At 40.0% G+C, this 14,442-nt stretch overlaps 1 protein-coding gene across 1 annotated transcript in view; it reads left to right on the top strand.

Annotated features, from left to right (window-relative positions):
• Positions 1-10,882, top strand: part of LOC125461710 (arginyl-tRNA--protein transferase 1) — a 248,655-nt gene extending 237,773 nt beyond the window's left edge. The window contains exon 14 of the mRNA XM_048550765.2: positions 8,606-10,882. The gene's annotated coding sequence lies outside the window, so the exon portion shown is untranslated. The remainder of the gene's footprint in view (positions 1-8,605) is intronic.
• The last annotated feature ends 3,560 nt before the right edge of the window (positions 10,883-14,442 follow it).

Below are 14,442 nucleotides of genomic sequence, written 5' to 3'. Positions count from 1 at the left end.
CAGCCCATTCAGCACCATGCCAAACATTGCTGTATTGAGAAGCTTTACAACTGGACAACACAGTGACTCAGTGGTTAGCACTGCTGCCTCATAGTATTAGGAATCTGGATTCAGTTCCATCCTTTGGCAACTGTGTGGAGTTTGCACATTCTCCCCAGTATGCGTGTGAAACTGAGTGCTCCAGGTCAGGTCAGATGGATTGGCCATGCTAAATTGTCCATAGTGTCCAGGGATGTTCAGGCTAGATGGATCAGCCATGGGAAATACAGAGTTATAGGGTAGTGGGTGAGGCTGGGTGGGATGATCTTCGGAGTGTCAGTGTGGACTCGATGGGCTGAATGGCCTGCTTCCATACTGTAAGGATTTGATGATTTAGTTGGCTCTTAGAATGCAACCCAATATTGGGAAGGCCAACCAATTTTTAATTGCGTTTCGGAAGTTTGGGAAAAAGTATACCTTGAACTAATGAAGTGAAGGAATAGCAATATCGTTCCAAGCCAAGAGAGTGTGTTACTTGAAAAGCTTGCAGGTGATGCCGTTCCCTTGTCCTTCTGAGTGATCGTGTTGTGAGTTTATAAACTAATCCTGAACAAGCTTCAGGAAACTGCTGCAGTGAATCTTGCTGGTATACACATTGCTACAACTGTATGTAAATAGTGGAGGAATTTAATGTTTAAGGTTTGCATAGTGTGCCAATCAAGTACATTGCTTTGACTTGGATAGTGTTGAGCTACTTGAGTGTTGTAGCTCCACTCATCCAGGTGAGCATACAGAATGCCATCACACATCTGACTGGTGCCTTACAGTTGGTAGATATGTTTGATTCTTCAGCAGAGGGGTTATTTGACACAGAATTCCAAGCCTCTGATGTGCTGTTAAGTTAGCAGAATTTATTTGGCTAACTCAGTTCCTGGTCAACAATTAACTTCAGGATATTGATGGTCGGAGTTTCAATGATATTCGTATTAATGTCAAGGAAAATTGTCAGAGCCTGGCACTTGTATGTGAATGTTATATACCACTCTTCAGCCCAAGCCTGAATGTTTTCCAATCTTGTTGCATGTGGTCATGGACAACTTCAGTACTTGTGGAGTAATGAATGGTGCTGAACATTGTACAATCATCAGCGAACATTCCTCTTTTGACCCAATGATGGAAGGAAGGCCATGACAAAGCAATTGAACATGTTGACCCTGAGACGCCCCTGACAAATTCCTGCAATGATATCCTGACATTAAGGATGACTGAATGAATGAAAATGAATGAATCCATGAATGAAAACCATCTTCTTTTGTGCTCAAAATGTTTCCCCTAGATTCCCATTAATTTCCATATCACTGGAACTCATTAATGCTATTTGATGTCAAGAGAAGTCCCTGTTGCCTCACCTCTGGAGTTCAGCATATTCTCCACGATTGGGCCAAAGCTGTCATAGGATCAGGAGTTGAATGTCACTGGTAGAATCCAAACTGACCATCAGTGAGCAGATTATCCCTGAATAAATACTGCTTATTCACACTGTTGAGGAGAACTTCCATCACGATCCTGATGAATAAGTGCGGACTCCTGGGATTCTATTTAGCCGATTGAATTTCCATTTATTTTTGAAAAGGTGACGTTCCTGGACATATTCTCCTACATGTTAGAGATCTCTGAGATGGTGCTGTCATCAGTTGAGCATGAAGTCCGTTCAGCTCATGGGCATTATGATGGCTCAGGGTTTTAGTGAATGAACATCTCCGCTGAAAGGATGGCCAACCACATGGAGATTCAAATTTGACAGGACTTGGAGTGCACCTATAAGCTGTGCAGTGTATGATGAGGGATGTGTGTGTAGGATTTATGTTTAACTTTTTTTTGAAGAGTTTGGATTTCACACAAGTGGCAAATGTGCATCAGTCTATTTTTCTGAAGGGGATGACTAATTAACTAGCTAGTCTTTATGGAACCACAATTTTATACCATTATGTGTTAGACAGAAGGTGCCTGCAGGGCCTTCTAGAGTGCTAACATTTGCTTATATTGTGGGCTTTACAACAGGAGTGAGAAAACACTGAAAAATATTAGTTTGCTTTTGGGTTTAGAATAACTTCAAAGATTAAGTTTAGCTTAGAAAAATCCAGAGTGTGGAAAGCTTTTGAGTAGTTTGAAGGAGACGTGACTGAAAGCAGATGAAAGTGTAGTTTCTCCCAGAAAAAGGAGATTGCTCACAGCAGTTAAGGAAAAACATTTCCTCGGTGAAAGGGTATAATTCATGAAACATTTCATGCCAGCCGTGTATGGTTAGAAATCGAAATTGGATATTCAAAGGTGAGAATTTCTAAGATTTCAGTTGTGTGACGACTTAAGGAAAAGTGTTCTCAAATCACAGACAGGCCTACATGTTTGGTACCTCTTTTATAAAAAACTTCATTCATGAGATGTCATTGTCACTGGCAAGGCCAGCATTTATTGCCCATCTCTAATTGTCCTCGAGGAAATAGTGGTGAGCAGCCTTCTTGAACTGCTGCAATCCGTGTGCTGTAGACAGATCCATTAGGATTTGCATTAGGGAGGGAATTGCAGGAATTTGACCTGAAAACACTGAAGGAATGGTGGTATGTTTCCAAGTCAGGAAGGTTCATGACTCAAGAATTTTTGTGTGTCCACATGCAAAAGGCTTGGAGAGGTGGTGTTCCTTTGAATCTGCTGCCTCTCACCCTCCTAGATGGTAGTGATCAAATGTTTGGAAGGTACTATCTGAGGAACCTTGATAAATTTCTGCAGTGCATCTTACAGATGGTACACACTGCAGCTATGAGCATTGGTGGTGGAAGCAGTGGATGTTTGTGATGTGGTGTCAATCAAACAGGCTACTTTATCCTGGATGGTTTCAGGCTCGTTGAGTGTTGTTTAAACTGCACTCATGCAGGCAAGTGGGGAGAATTACATCATACTTGGGCCTTGTAGATGGTGGAAAGGCTTTGGGGATAAGGATGGTGGTAGTAAAGGAAAAGTGGCCATCGTCCTGCCAGACCATAGAAATGCTCTTTAATTACAGAAAGACACACCTGGTGGTGGTTTAACCTGAGGGCCACCCTATTTCAGGCGAGAGGAGAGGCTGAGGTTGGTAACCTCAGACTGTGCAGGAATTGAATCTACACTTACTCTGCATCACAAACCAACCATCCACCCAACTGAACTAACCTTTTGGTAAGTATAATGCAATAGTGTTGGGAAATAGATGGGATTTTTTTTGCTGAGTGTTTTGAAATTTTTGAAACGGTGTTTTATTTAATTTGGTTTGGTTTTATTTTAATTTATTTTTCCATAAACATCAGTTTTATTTTTAAAACAAATCTGCAGTCCTGTGTGCTTTGAAAGACTGAATGTTGAGTTGAAAGAAAACAATCAAGCCAGATTTTATGTTAGGATTTGTCTTATCCAGTAGTAACATCAGCTTGAATCGTAACAACCGATGTACACAAGTGCAAAACCACCATGGAGCCTTGACAGGTCAAAGGCACTAATGTTGCAGGGCACAGCAGCCTCTAAAGGTATCTCACCTGGCACCTTTTATGATAAGGGCAACCGATGTGTATCCTTCACTGGCAGTTAGAGTTAAGCTATTCCAAGCTGCATCACCAGCTGAGGTGTTCTCACTGGTAGTTTAAAATGAGTTCTAACTTGTGCTATTCTTCCTGTGTCTGAGGGGGTTCAGCTAATATGTGCCTGAATGAGATGATCCCTCATGTGGATGTCATCCTAACACAGCTACTAAACACCATGCTGAGTTCAGATAATACCCAATGTAGTGGAGCACTCATGTGTTCTGCAAACTTTCCTCCTACTCTACCATTTTCGACTGCTCCTTCTCCATGTTCTGCAACCAAGCCTATCACCTTCAAGATCATCTCCCTGGGGAGCCTGTGCTCCAGAGAACACAGCAGACCATCACAGTTTGCAAGATGTTTTCAGGAAAAAGCTATAGAGTAGTCACTGGAATGGAATCTTGGTAAGCCTGGCAGCCTGCTCAATAATTGTCTTAGTGAGCTTAGGTTTTGGCATTTCTGTACCTTCACCTTAGGTATTCATTCACCATGATAACCTATTTTTTGAAGTACATCCGTTCTCCCTTTCAAGCCCTTTACAGTGTTTGGGAGTTGAAATGAAGAGCTACAGAGCCTGAACTGAATGAGGAAGTAAGTAAGAACACAGATGCATAAGGTTCTTATTCTGGTCACAGACTGGCTAAACATTGAGAAAATGGAAGGCCTTTTTGTAGATGATTCTTACTGGATGAGTAGTTAGTGCCTGGATGGCTAGATGGGTGCAATCGATGATGCACTGTACATAGGAGTACCCAGCAATAGACGTGATTATGCTACTCATTGTCATTGCACTGCACTGTATCTGTAAATTTTATGTATTGCACAGCTTTTTCAACATGGTCGTCAGTGATTGGTGGGATGCAGTGGTATGCAGATACTTGTAAGATGCCAGCACAGTTCACAGTTAGTTTTTAAATGGAACCAGATATGAAGAAGTCCAAGGCCACAGTAACTTAGATGGCGCCTAGCAGGGGACGGTGAGTAGTGGTGTGAGATCTTCCATGGTGAAGGCACAAATCTCTGTGACCATCTGCAAGGGGAGTTGCAGTTTCTCCCAGCATTGTTCTTGGTCATTGCACCTATCACCAATATGACCAACGTGAAGGCATGGCTTCTGTGGCCTTTCTATCCTTATACCTTTTTTCAGCCCCTTGATACCTGGGCTATTTTCTTCTGTGAAAGATGTTGCCACATCGAACATAGAACAATACAGTGCAGAACAGGCCCTTCGGCCCTCGATGTTGCGCCGGCCTGTGAACTATTCTAAGCCCATCCCCCTACTCTATCCCATCATTCACACATATGCTTATCCAAGGACGGTTTAAATGCCCCTAATGTGGCTGAGTTAACTACATTGGCGGGCAGGGCGTTCCATGCCCTTACCACTCTCTGAGTAAAGAACCTGCCTCTGACATCTGTCTTAAATCTATCACCCCTCAATTTGTAGCCATGCCTCCTTGTACAAGCTGAAGTCATCATCCTTGGAAAAAGACTCTCACTGTCCACCTTGTTTAATCCTCTGATCATCTTGTATGTCTCTATTAAATCCCCTCTTAGCCTTCTTCTCTCCAATGAGAACAGACCCAAGTCCCTCAGCCTTTCTTCGTAAGACCTTCGCTCCAGACCAGGCAACATTCTGGTAAATCTCCTCTGCACCTTTTCCAATGCTTCCACATCCCTCCTGTAATGGGGCGACCAGAACTGCACGCAATATTCCAAATGAGGCCGCGCTAGCTTTTTGTACAGTTGCAGCATGACATCACGGCTCCGGAACTCAATCCCTCTACCAATAAAACCTAACACACCGTAAGCCGCCTTAACAGCACTATCAACCCTGGGTGGCAACTTTCAGGGATCTATGTACATGGACACCAAGATCTCTCTACACATCCACACTACCAAGAATCTTTCCATTGACCCAGTATTCTGCCTTCCTATTATTCTTCCCAAAGTGAATCACCTCACGTTTATCCATATTAAACTCCATTTGCCACCTTTCAGCCCAGTTCTGCAGTTTATCCAAGTCTCCCTGCAACCTGCAACATTCTTCCACACTGTCCACCACTCCACCGACTTTAGTGCCATCTGCAAACTTACTAACCCATCCACCTATGCCTGCGTCCAAGTCATTTATAAAAATGACAAACAGCAGTGGTCCCAAAACAGATCCTTGAGGCACACCACTGGTAACCGGACTCCAGGCTGAATATTTTCCATCAACCACCACTCGTGGCCTTCTTACAGAAAGCCAGTTTCCAATCCAAACTGCTAAATCTCCCTCAATCCCGTGCCTCTGTATTTTCTCCAATAGCCTACCATGTGGAACCTTATTGTCATTGGATGCAGAGATTGAGAGTTGTGCACCCATTACCTGCTGCTGCCCATATATTCAGATTGGAAGCCTTCACCACCACCACCCCCCCCCCCCCACCGGCCTCTCAGGCCTAGTCATGCCAGCAAGATGACAATTCCTGTTGTTACTTGTGAAGTTATTGAGCATTCTTCCTCCAACATGTGCTAACCTGATGGCAACTGAGTCACAGTCTGAAACATTCTCCTTTTTATGTGTTTGCTAACTTCTGAGGGTTACCACAGCTGGCTCCCCACTGTGTATCTGCCTCTATGCACCAGGTGGCTCCAAACCCAGAGTACAGCTCTGAATCAACCACAATCTGAACACGGCCCTCAACGAGTAAATTGGCTCGACTGTTCTGGTGAAACTGGCCAGTGCCAGGAACCGCAGCTGAAAACTAGCAGGACAGCCAGCATAGTATTTTTGTCGCGCGCCCACCTCCATTGTGTGAATTGAATGAAGTACGTTCTTTGCAACTATTTCTCAGACTGCTTGCTGCAATGAAACCAAACAGCTTAACAATTCATATCTGACCTCATCTCATCCACCTGCAAACTGGCCAGACAGTTACAGAAAAGAACATATACAAAATGCCAGATTTACAATTCACAATAAATTCTGATATTAAAACCTTGATTTATGCTATTGCACAGTTATTTTGGTGTAGAGTAAGCATTATACAAAATATAAACTCATTGTTTACAGAAGTTGTGAGCGCTAATACATCCAATAGTTCACTCAAGCTAAGGCCCAACTTGTAATGGCTGGGTTGTGGATCATTCAGAAAACCTTTTATAATAAACATCAAATTGATAAAAATAAATTTTCCACCATCATCTCCCATAGTGGGATGTCATTTGCTGCCAGTCCTTTTATTAATTTGATCCAAACATATTAAAAAGAACCATTTGCCTTGCTTTAATATGAAGTACAATTATTCAAATCTCAATTGGATAACTTACAATGTTACAACAAATGTTCTCTCATATTTTGAAATGCCACAATTTATTTATGCAGAATAATCTTTCTTAAAATACAGAAGAAGAAAGCCAGCCAGTTCTTACTGTTACTAAAATAGGAAGAAATAATCGCTAATTTCTCTTAAGTTGAGCATATTTTCAGAAATTGGATGTTGTGCCCTTTAACAGGCAGTCAAATGATATCTTTGCAACCTAGCAGCAGAGTAATGTTTAATAATTACAATAGTTAGATTCCATTAGTGCTATGTCATGAAAAAAGTATATTTTGTGACACAACAAGGAATATCACGAAATTTCCACTTGGAGAAACATATTGTTAATAACTTTTACAATTCTCTTTTAAAATAAATAACTTCAAGTCAAGGAACACTCCTCACCCTTTCCAGGATTGTGTTTTGCAGGCTGAGCAGGCTGCAACTTGGTCTTTGTTTTCGTGACATTGTCACATGCATCAATAATGCCTTGTTCCAATTTACCTTGAAACAACTCTGATGACTTCACTCAATCAGTTCACTTCTAAAATATAACTGCAGAAGTACTTTGTCTTGGGTATCTCAAGCATTTGAGATGGGGGAGATATTCCCATTGCTGTTTACTGTCCTACAGATTGTGCAGTTGGATTAAAAACAGAAAATCTTTTGTCTCTGATAGCTCACTGACAAAAAGCTTGATGGCAGTGAAACCGATGCCCAGCTTATTGCTTCAGAAAGATTTTTCATTTCTCAGCATCCTTTTTGGAAGAAAAACAAATTGTTTAGAATAACTTTTCTCCTAATTGGTTTTGTTCAAAACATTTGGGGAATATTTTGCCTGAAATGTTATTGAATTCAAGAGCACCATTTTATTAGGAAAAGCTGGCTGGCAGAAATAACTGAATCTAACATTGTGATTTACAAGAGGTTTTTATGTATTTAGAATTCTTGAGATCTAAAATCTAAAATTAATTTCCACTACTGTGGAAATCCTCAAGATTGCAGAACAATGCTCTAGACAACAAACGCACGTGCATTCTGGCTTGTGTTCAACTACTTCTCAGGGCCATGTGTTTAAAATTAACCAAAGAAGGTTTTGAAAATTTTCCATCCCCATGGAAACTGTTGTTTGTTTCAACATGAATGTGTCCCTTTAAATTAGAGCTTGACTTTTTTTTAAAATTGTGCATTATGTTATTATGGCTGTCCTGTGAAATTAGACGTCTCCATTCTGTACTCAACCCATGTGACTAGTATTATAAATGAACTTTCTCAGTGTGCTGTCAGACCACTTTGCATGTTTAGCAAGACATTTTTAGCTTTTATGAGACTTATGAGGGTTAATGTGATGCCTTTGGAAGTGTACCTCCTATCAGCTGATCTTAGAGGTTCAGTAATTGCAACATTGCAGAAAAAATCTATAGGCCTTTCACTACTGCTTCACTGGACCAAGATGTAAATGATGGTACACAGACGAGAAATACATGCAGGAGATCCAAAAGTATAAAAGACATGATATGATAGCATAAAAAAAAGTTACGTTCTATTAGAGGGAGCAAAACCAAAATAGGTAGATTATGAACCCCAATTGGGAAGATCAAGGGCCACACGAACTTAGACCTCGGCTGTATTTTAACAATTTACCGCTTGTTGCTTGACAAGGGGATGCTGATCTAATGCCAGTATTCCACTGCTTTTTGCCTCCTACAGCAGCCCTCGGGTGAATCCTAGGACTCCAGGAGGTGGAAAACATCGGGGTGGAGGTAATTCAAGACTGGCACCTGCCACCAGGAACATTGGGGTGCCAGACTAAATATTACTACTAACTGCACATCAGTGGTTTCATACATCATATTTTGCCGTGCTAATTACTGCTTAGGCATCAGCAAGCTTGAAGAAATCAGAGTGACACCAGCCCAATTTGTATGTACCTGTTCAGCAGATTCTATGTTGTGCAAATATGTGTACAAATGATTGCCAACCTGGTAAAGATATGACACAGGATGATTTGCATTTCCAGTAGCATAGGTAGTATCAAATAGAGTGAAGCAAACCCAAAACTACCAGATCACATTTAACCTCTGCAGTCCAGAACATCAAGTCATGAATAATGTCGGTCAGCTCACTGGAGGAAGAGTTTTCACAATATCCCCATACTCAATGATGAAAGTGCCAAATAAGTACAATAAACAAGACAAATCATAATACTGCAGTATTGACTTCTTATCAAAAGTCCAACAGCTATCAATGTGCTCCTAGCATTTTTCAATTTATAACTTGTAGGTGGCAGTGTTCCAATGCATCTGCTGCCGTTGTCCTTTTAGAGAGTACAGGCCACGAGTTTAGAAGCTGAAGTAGAAGTATGATAGGTAACCATTTTGGAGCATTTAGAACAGGAGTTTGAAATCTGGAAAGGTCCTGGGCAACAATGGAATTTGTGAGGACTCTCTCCAGTGGAAGTCATGTTCTTTCAACATCTACCAGTTTCATTTATGATTAGCTGATGTGATAATGTGCAGCCCAGAGCTTGTGCATGTAACATATTGCTGTCGCTGATGCTAAGGGAAAGGCACTATAGAATTTTCCTAGGCAATAAGAGGCAGGTTTGAATATTATGTTGGAAATTATATCCACTAAATGTGATGTTGGGAAGGATCCTGACATTATGCTCCCTTCTCCAAGATTCATTGATATTCCTGGACGACCTTCAGTCTGACAGCAAAGTGTAAGGCTTACCATCTGAAAGTGTAATGCCTCTCACCTGTCATGCCCCCTGAGATTCTAGATTCTCTGTCTCTAGCACTGTCACAGGTTTGCATATTCACATTTCTGATGCTACATTACTTGGCCACTTGCATCCACACCTATTTGATTGGAGGGGCTCCCATCCTTGTCTCTTGCAGTCCCCAGATTCCACAGTTGGGTTTTTAACTACATCCTCTGAGTGCTGCAGCCTGAAAATATCCAAGAACTGGTGAGCCATTGTAATCTTTTTTTATTAGAAATCCTTTCTTTGGTAGAACTAATGCTATATCCTACTTCTTGCAGATTGGTCTGGCAATCTACAAGTGAATCTTAGGTTAAACAGCCTTGGAAAATCCTGTTCCAGCTGTCAATGGTCTCCCAAGTAATGAATCGTCCTGCTGTTTGGCCAGGAACTAGTTTATGTATGAACATTGTGTCTCCAAAGCTTATGATCAGACTAAGAAACAATTTCTCCTTCAAGTATTCACGGAATCATATAGAAGACTTTGTATTTATTAACCACTCATTCACATCATCATACATGTCATATCAATATTCTTTGACTTTACAAAATTAATATTAAAGGGAGGAAGGTTGTACATGTTCAATTACAATTAGCAGCAGTACAAATAAAGTTAGTTCATTAAATGCAGTACATGAATGTGATCTGTTGAATCATTTCAATCAAAAACATTGTTATCAGAGCTTGAAAACTTATTTGTTCCCACATTTTAGCGTCTCTGCTGGAGATTTCTGTGCATCTTTGTATTCCTTCTCTTCCATGTATTATTGCTTCTTCTGAAATTTGGTAACTTAAGTCCTTTTGAATCATACAGCATACTGCATAACAATGTATTTTGAGAACTGCAAGGTCTTATGACACCTAGGCAACCATTGCATCAGAACTGTTACTTCAAGATCCGAAATGTTCTCTCCCTTTTTTTTGTTATTGTGTACATGTTCAAACTGAGGTTGAGAAATGTTAAAGTCTCAAAATCCTAAATTATAACAGATAAACATAGTCTCTTCAAAAACCAGCTTGGAACTTGTTTTCAAGATAAAACGGTGCTACAAAGGTTTGCCTCGAGAATTAGGTGTAATTAGTTCTATCAGAAATGAATGAATGAGTGAATAATGTTTGAAATGGTGAGAATGTTGGGGGTGGGTGCAAACACATTCTATTGAAAAATGATAATGCTGGTGCACATGTATGCAGTCTGTTATGTCTCACACCAATAAAACCATTACAGCCGAAAAGTTGAGACTGTTTTCTTTGTTACTACAAGCAATCCCTGCTGAGTTGAATAAAGGTGTTGTGGTATTAGAGGAGGGCATCTGTGGTCTCTTTGATGCTCTAATTGACAGCATACTCATTCACACTAGTTATATTCCCCACAGCTGCTTGGAATAAACCAACAAAGTGATATTTCAGAAATAAAAATGGAAAATACTAGAAACATTCTGAAGTCTGAAAGTATCTCTAAGAGAGAAGCAGATTTGAAGTTCCACGTTGATGATCATTCAGCATTTAAATCTGTGTCTTCACAACTGTAGCATGACCTGTTAACAATTTTGTTTTTGATTGGATTCCCTACATTGTGGAAACAGGCCCTTTGGCCCAACAAGTCCACACCACCCCTCTCAGCATCCCACCCAGATCCATTCCCCTAATAACCCACACAACCCTGAACACTATGGGCAATTTAGCATGGCCGATCCACCTAGCCTGCACATCTTTGGACTGTGGGAGGAAGCCCACGCAGACACAGGGAGAATGTGCAAAGTCGACACAGACAGTTGCCCGAGGCTGGAATTGAACCCGGGCCCCTGGCGCTGTGAGGCTGCAGTGCTAACCGCTGTGCCACCTGACTTCAGATTTCCAGCATCTATATATTTTTTTGCTTTGTGGTTACATCAAAATTTAGTATAATTTGCATTTCCAGTTGCATAATTAAATCCATGGTGATGATTGTTTGCATCTCTAAATCTAGCTGAAGAAGGTGGTACTCATCAATGATTGACAACTTTATGGTCAGTTGATAGAATTCTGAACCAGTGCCATCAAGTCTCACAGCAGGAGTTAAGCACAGAATTAAGCATGGAATCTGAGTAGCTACTCTCATGTAATACAGAGTAAACATTGTCAGAACTGCTATCCTTCAGATATGATGTTAAACCAATGTCCAATCCTATAATCCATATGAACATTGAAGATCATGGAGTACTGCGTGAACAGCAGCATTTCTTTTCCTTATGTCCTGACTGACATTTATTTTTCAATCAACACTACAGATTATTGGATTGTTCATCTCATTGCTCTAGGTGGCACTTTACTCTGTGCAAAATAGCTGTAACATTTTCTTACATAATAATAAGCTCAAAAAATAATGAAGTGCAAGTTATATACTTAGCATATCTTGCAGAAATATTACAAAGGTTTTATCTAAATATCGTAAAAGCTTGGAGCAGAAGTAGACTATTCAGCCCATTGAGTCTGCTCTGCCTTTCAATGAGAAATGGCTGATCTGATAATCCTCAACTCCACTTTCCTGCCTTTTCCCTGTAACTTTTGATTCCCTTATTACTGACTAAAAATCTGTCAATCTCATCCTTGAATATTCTTAATGACAGAGCCATAATAGTGTGTGGTAAAGAATTCCAGATTCATGACACTCAGAGGAGAAATGCCTCCACATCTCTGTCTTAACTGTACCAACACTTATTCTGAGATTATGACATCTGGTCCCACACAGGAATACAACCTTTTTGCATTGGACTTTCAAGCTTCCTGTATGTTTCAGTAAGGTCTCTGCTCATTCTACTAAACTCCAATGAGTAAAGGTCCAACAGGGTCAACCTTCTTCATATGCAAATCCCTCTATACCCAGAAACAACTTTGCGAATCTTCTCTGAACTGACTCCAATCCCAATATATTTTTTCCTTAGATAAAGGGACTGAAATTGTTCACAGTTTTATATGTGTAGTCTGACTAGTATCTAGTACAATTTCAGCAGTTCAATATTTTTATGTTACATTCCTTTGAGATAAAGACCATCAATTCAGTTGCCTTCTCTTTTACCTATTGAATTTGGTTGCTATGTTTTTGTGATTTATGCACAAGAACTTCCAACTTCCTCCATGCTGCTGTTTTCTCCAAGATTACTTCGCTTAAATAATATTAATCTCTTTTATTCTTCCGAGCAAATGTCATGACCTCACATTTTCCAACATTATATTCCGAATGCCAAGTTTTTGTCCACTCACATAATCTGTCCAATCCCCCGTAGACTATTTTTGAGTCACTTTCCCAACTATTTTTGTGCTATCCACAAACTTGACAATATACATTCACTTACCTCAACTAAGCCATTAATAAATATTGTAATTATGGCCTCAGCACTAATCCTCTGTGGCACTCCACTAGTTACAATTTACCTTCCTGAAAATGGCCACTTTATTTCAACTCTCTTGTCTTCTATTAGTTAGCCAATCCTCTGTCTAAGTTAATATACTATCTGCAACACATTGCACTCACCTTATTAAGTAGCCTTATGTGCCGTACTTTATCAAATGCTTTTTGGAAATCCAAATGTATTTCATCTACTTGTTGTTCTCTCTCCATTTTGCTTGTTAACTCCTCAAAAAATTCTATTAAATTTGTCAGGCATGATGTCCCCTTCATGAAGCTACGCTGACTCTGCTTGATTCTATTATGTATTTCAAATGCTCTACAGTTACATCCTTTATAATAGACTCCAACATTTTTCCAATAACAGATGTTAAGCAAACTGGCTTGTGGTTACCTGTTTCTTTTTTTGTCTCCCTTCCATTTTGAATAAGGGTCTTACATTGGCGGTTTTCCAGAACCTTGAGACTTTCCCAGAATCTCATGATTCTTGTCAGATTACCACCATTATACAACTCTCTGCAGCTACTTCAAAATCCTAGCGTGCAACCAGGTCCAGGGGACTTAAGTCTTTAGCCACATTAGTTTCCCTAGTACTGTTTCTCTTGTGATAGTTATTGAATTTATTTCTTGACTCACACTTCACTTTTGCCCTTGGATTCCTTAGTATTTATGAAATGCTGTTTGTGTCCTCTACCATGAAAACTGATGCAAAATATTTTAATCAATTCCTCAGCCATTTCCTGGTATCCCATTATTATTTCCCCTGCCTTATTGTCTCAGGGTGTGTCTCCCTGAGCCTTAAGAAATCTTTCATATGCTTTCTCATGGAGGTCCATTTAGGTGTGGCAAGACACAATGTGGAATAGTGCTGATGGATCATGTACCTCTTCTACTGCACTTCTTTATTCAGAAACCATATTAATTTTAGGCTTAGTGTACTTCTACTGCAAAGTAAGCCAGGGCAAATCTCTTGCTCTAACTACCTTGTTACACCAGCTTCTTGGTTACAATGCAAAACACTGCTGTTCAAACATAGTTTTTATTTGGCACAAAACAAGAAAATGAGCCATGTTAAAAGTTTTAAAAGCTATTGCCAGTGAACTTTAACAGCCTTTTCAAAGCTACTTATCTATGGAACTTGCATTTCATTATGAGCCATTCATTAAACTCATGAGGCCCTTATTAACATTAATGCAGGATTTCCAAAGAAGAATTGGCAAAAAAGAATATTTGAGAGATTTTGTGGTTTATTAGTAATTCATTGTCTTATAAAAAATATGGTCGCAGTGAAAACAAAAGTAAGAGTATCCAACTATATTTAGTTTAAGAAAGTTAGGTATATTAAGGCTCATTGTGTTGTTTCAGCTGTGTCCAAAGTCAAATTGTTACTTA

The sequence above is a fragment of the Stegostoma tigrinum genome, chromosome 20, assembly GCF_030684315.1.
Source record: "Stegostoma tigrinum isolate sSteTig4 chromosome 20, sSteTig4.hap1, whole genome shotgun sequence".
Taxonomy (NCBI): domain Eukaryota; kingdom Metazoa; phylum Chordata; class Chondrichthyes; order Orectolobiformes; family Stegostomatidae; genus Stegostoma; species Stegostoma tigrinum.
This window is presented reverse-complemented; position numbering and strand designations above follow the sequence as displayed.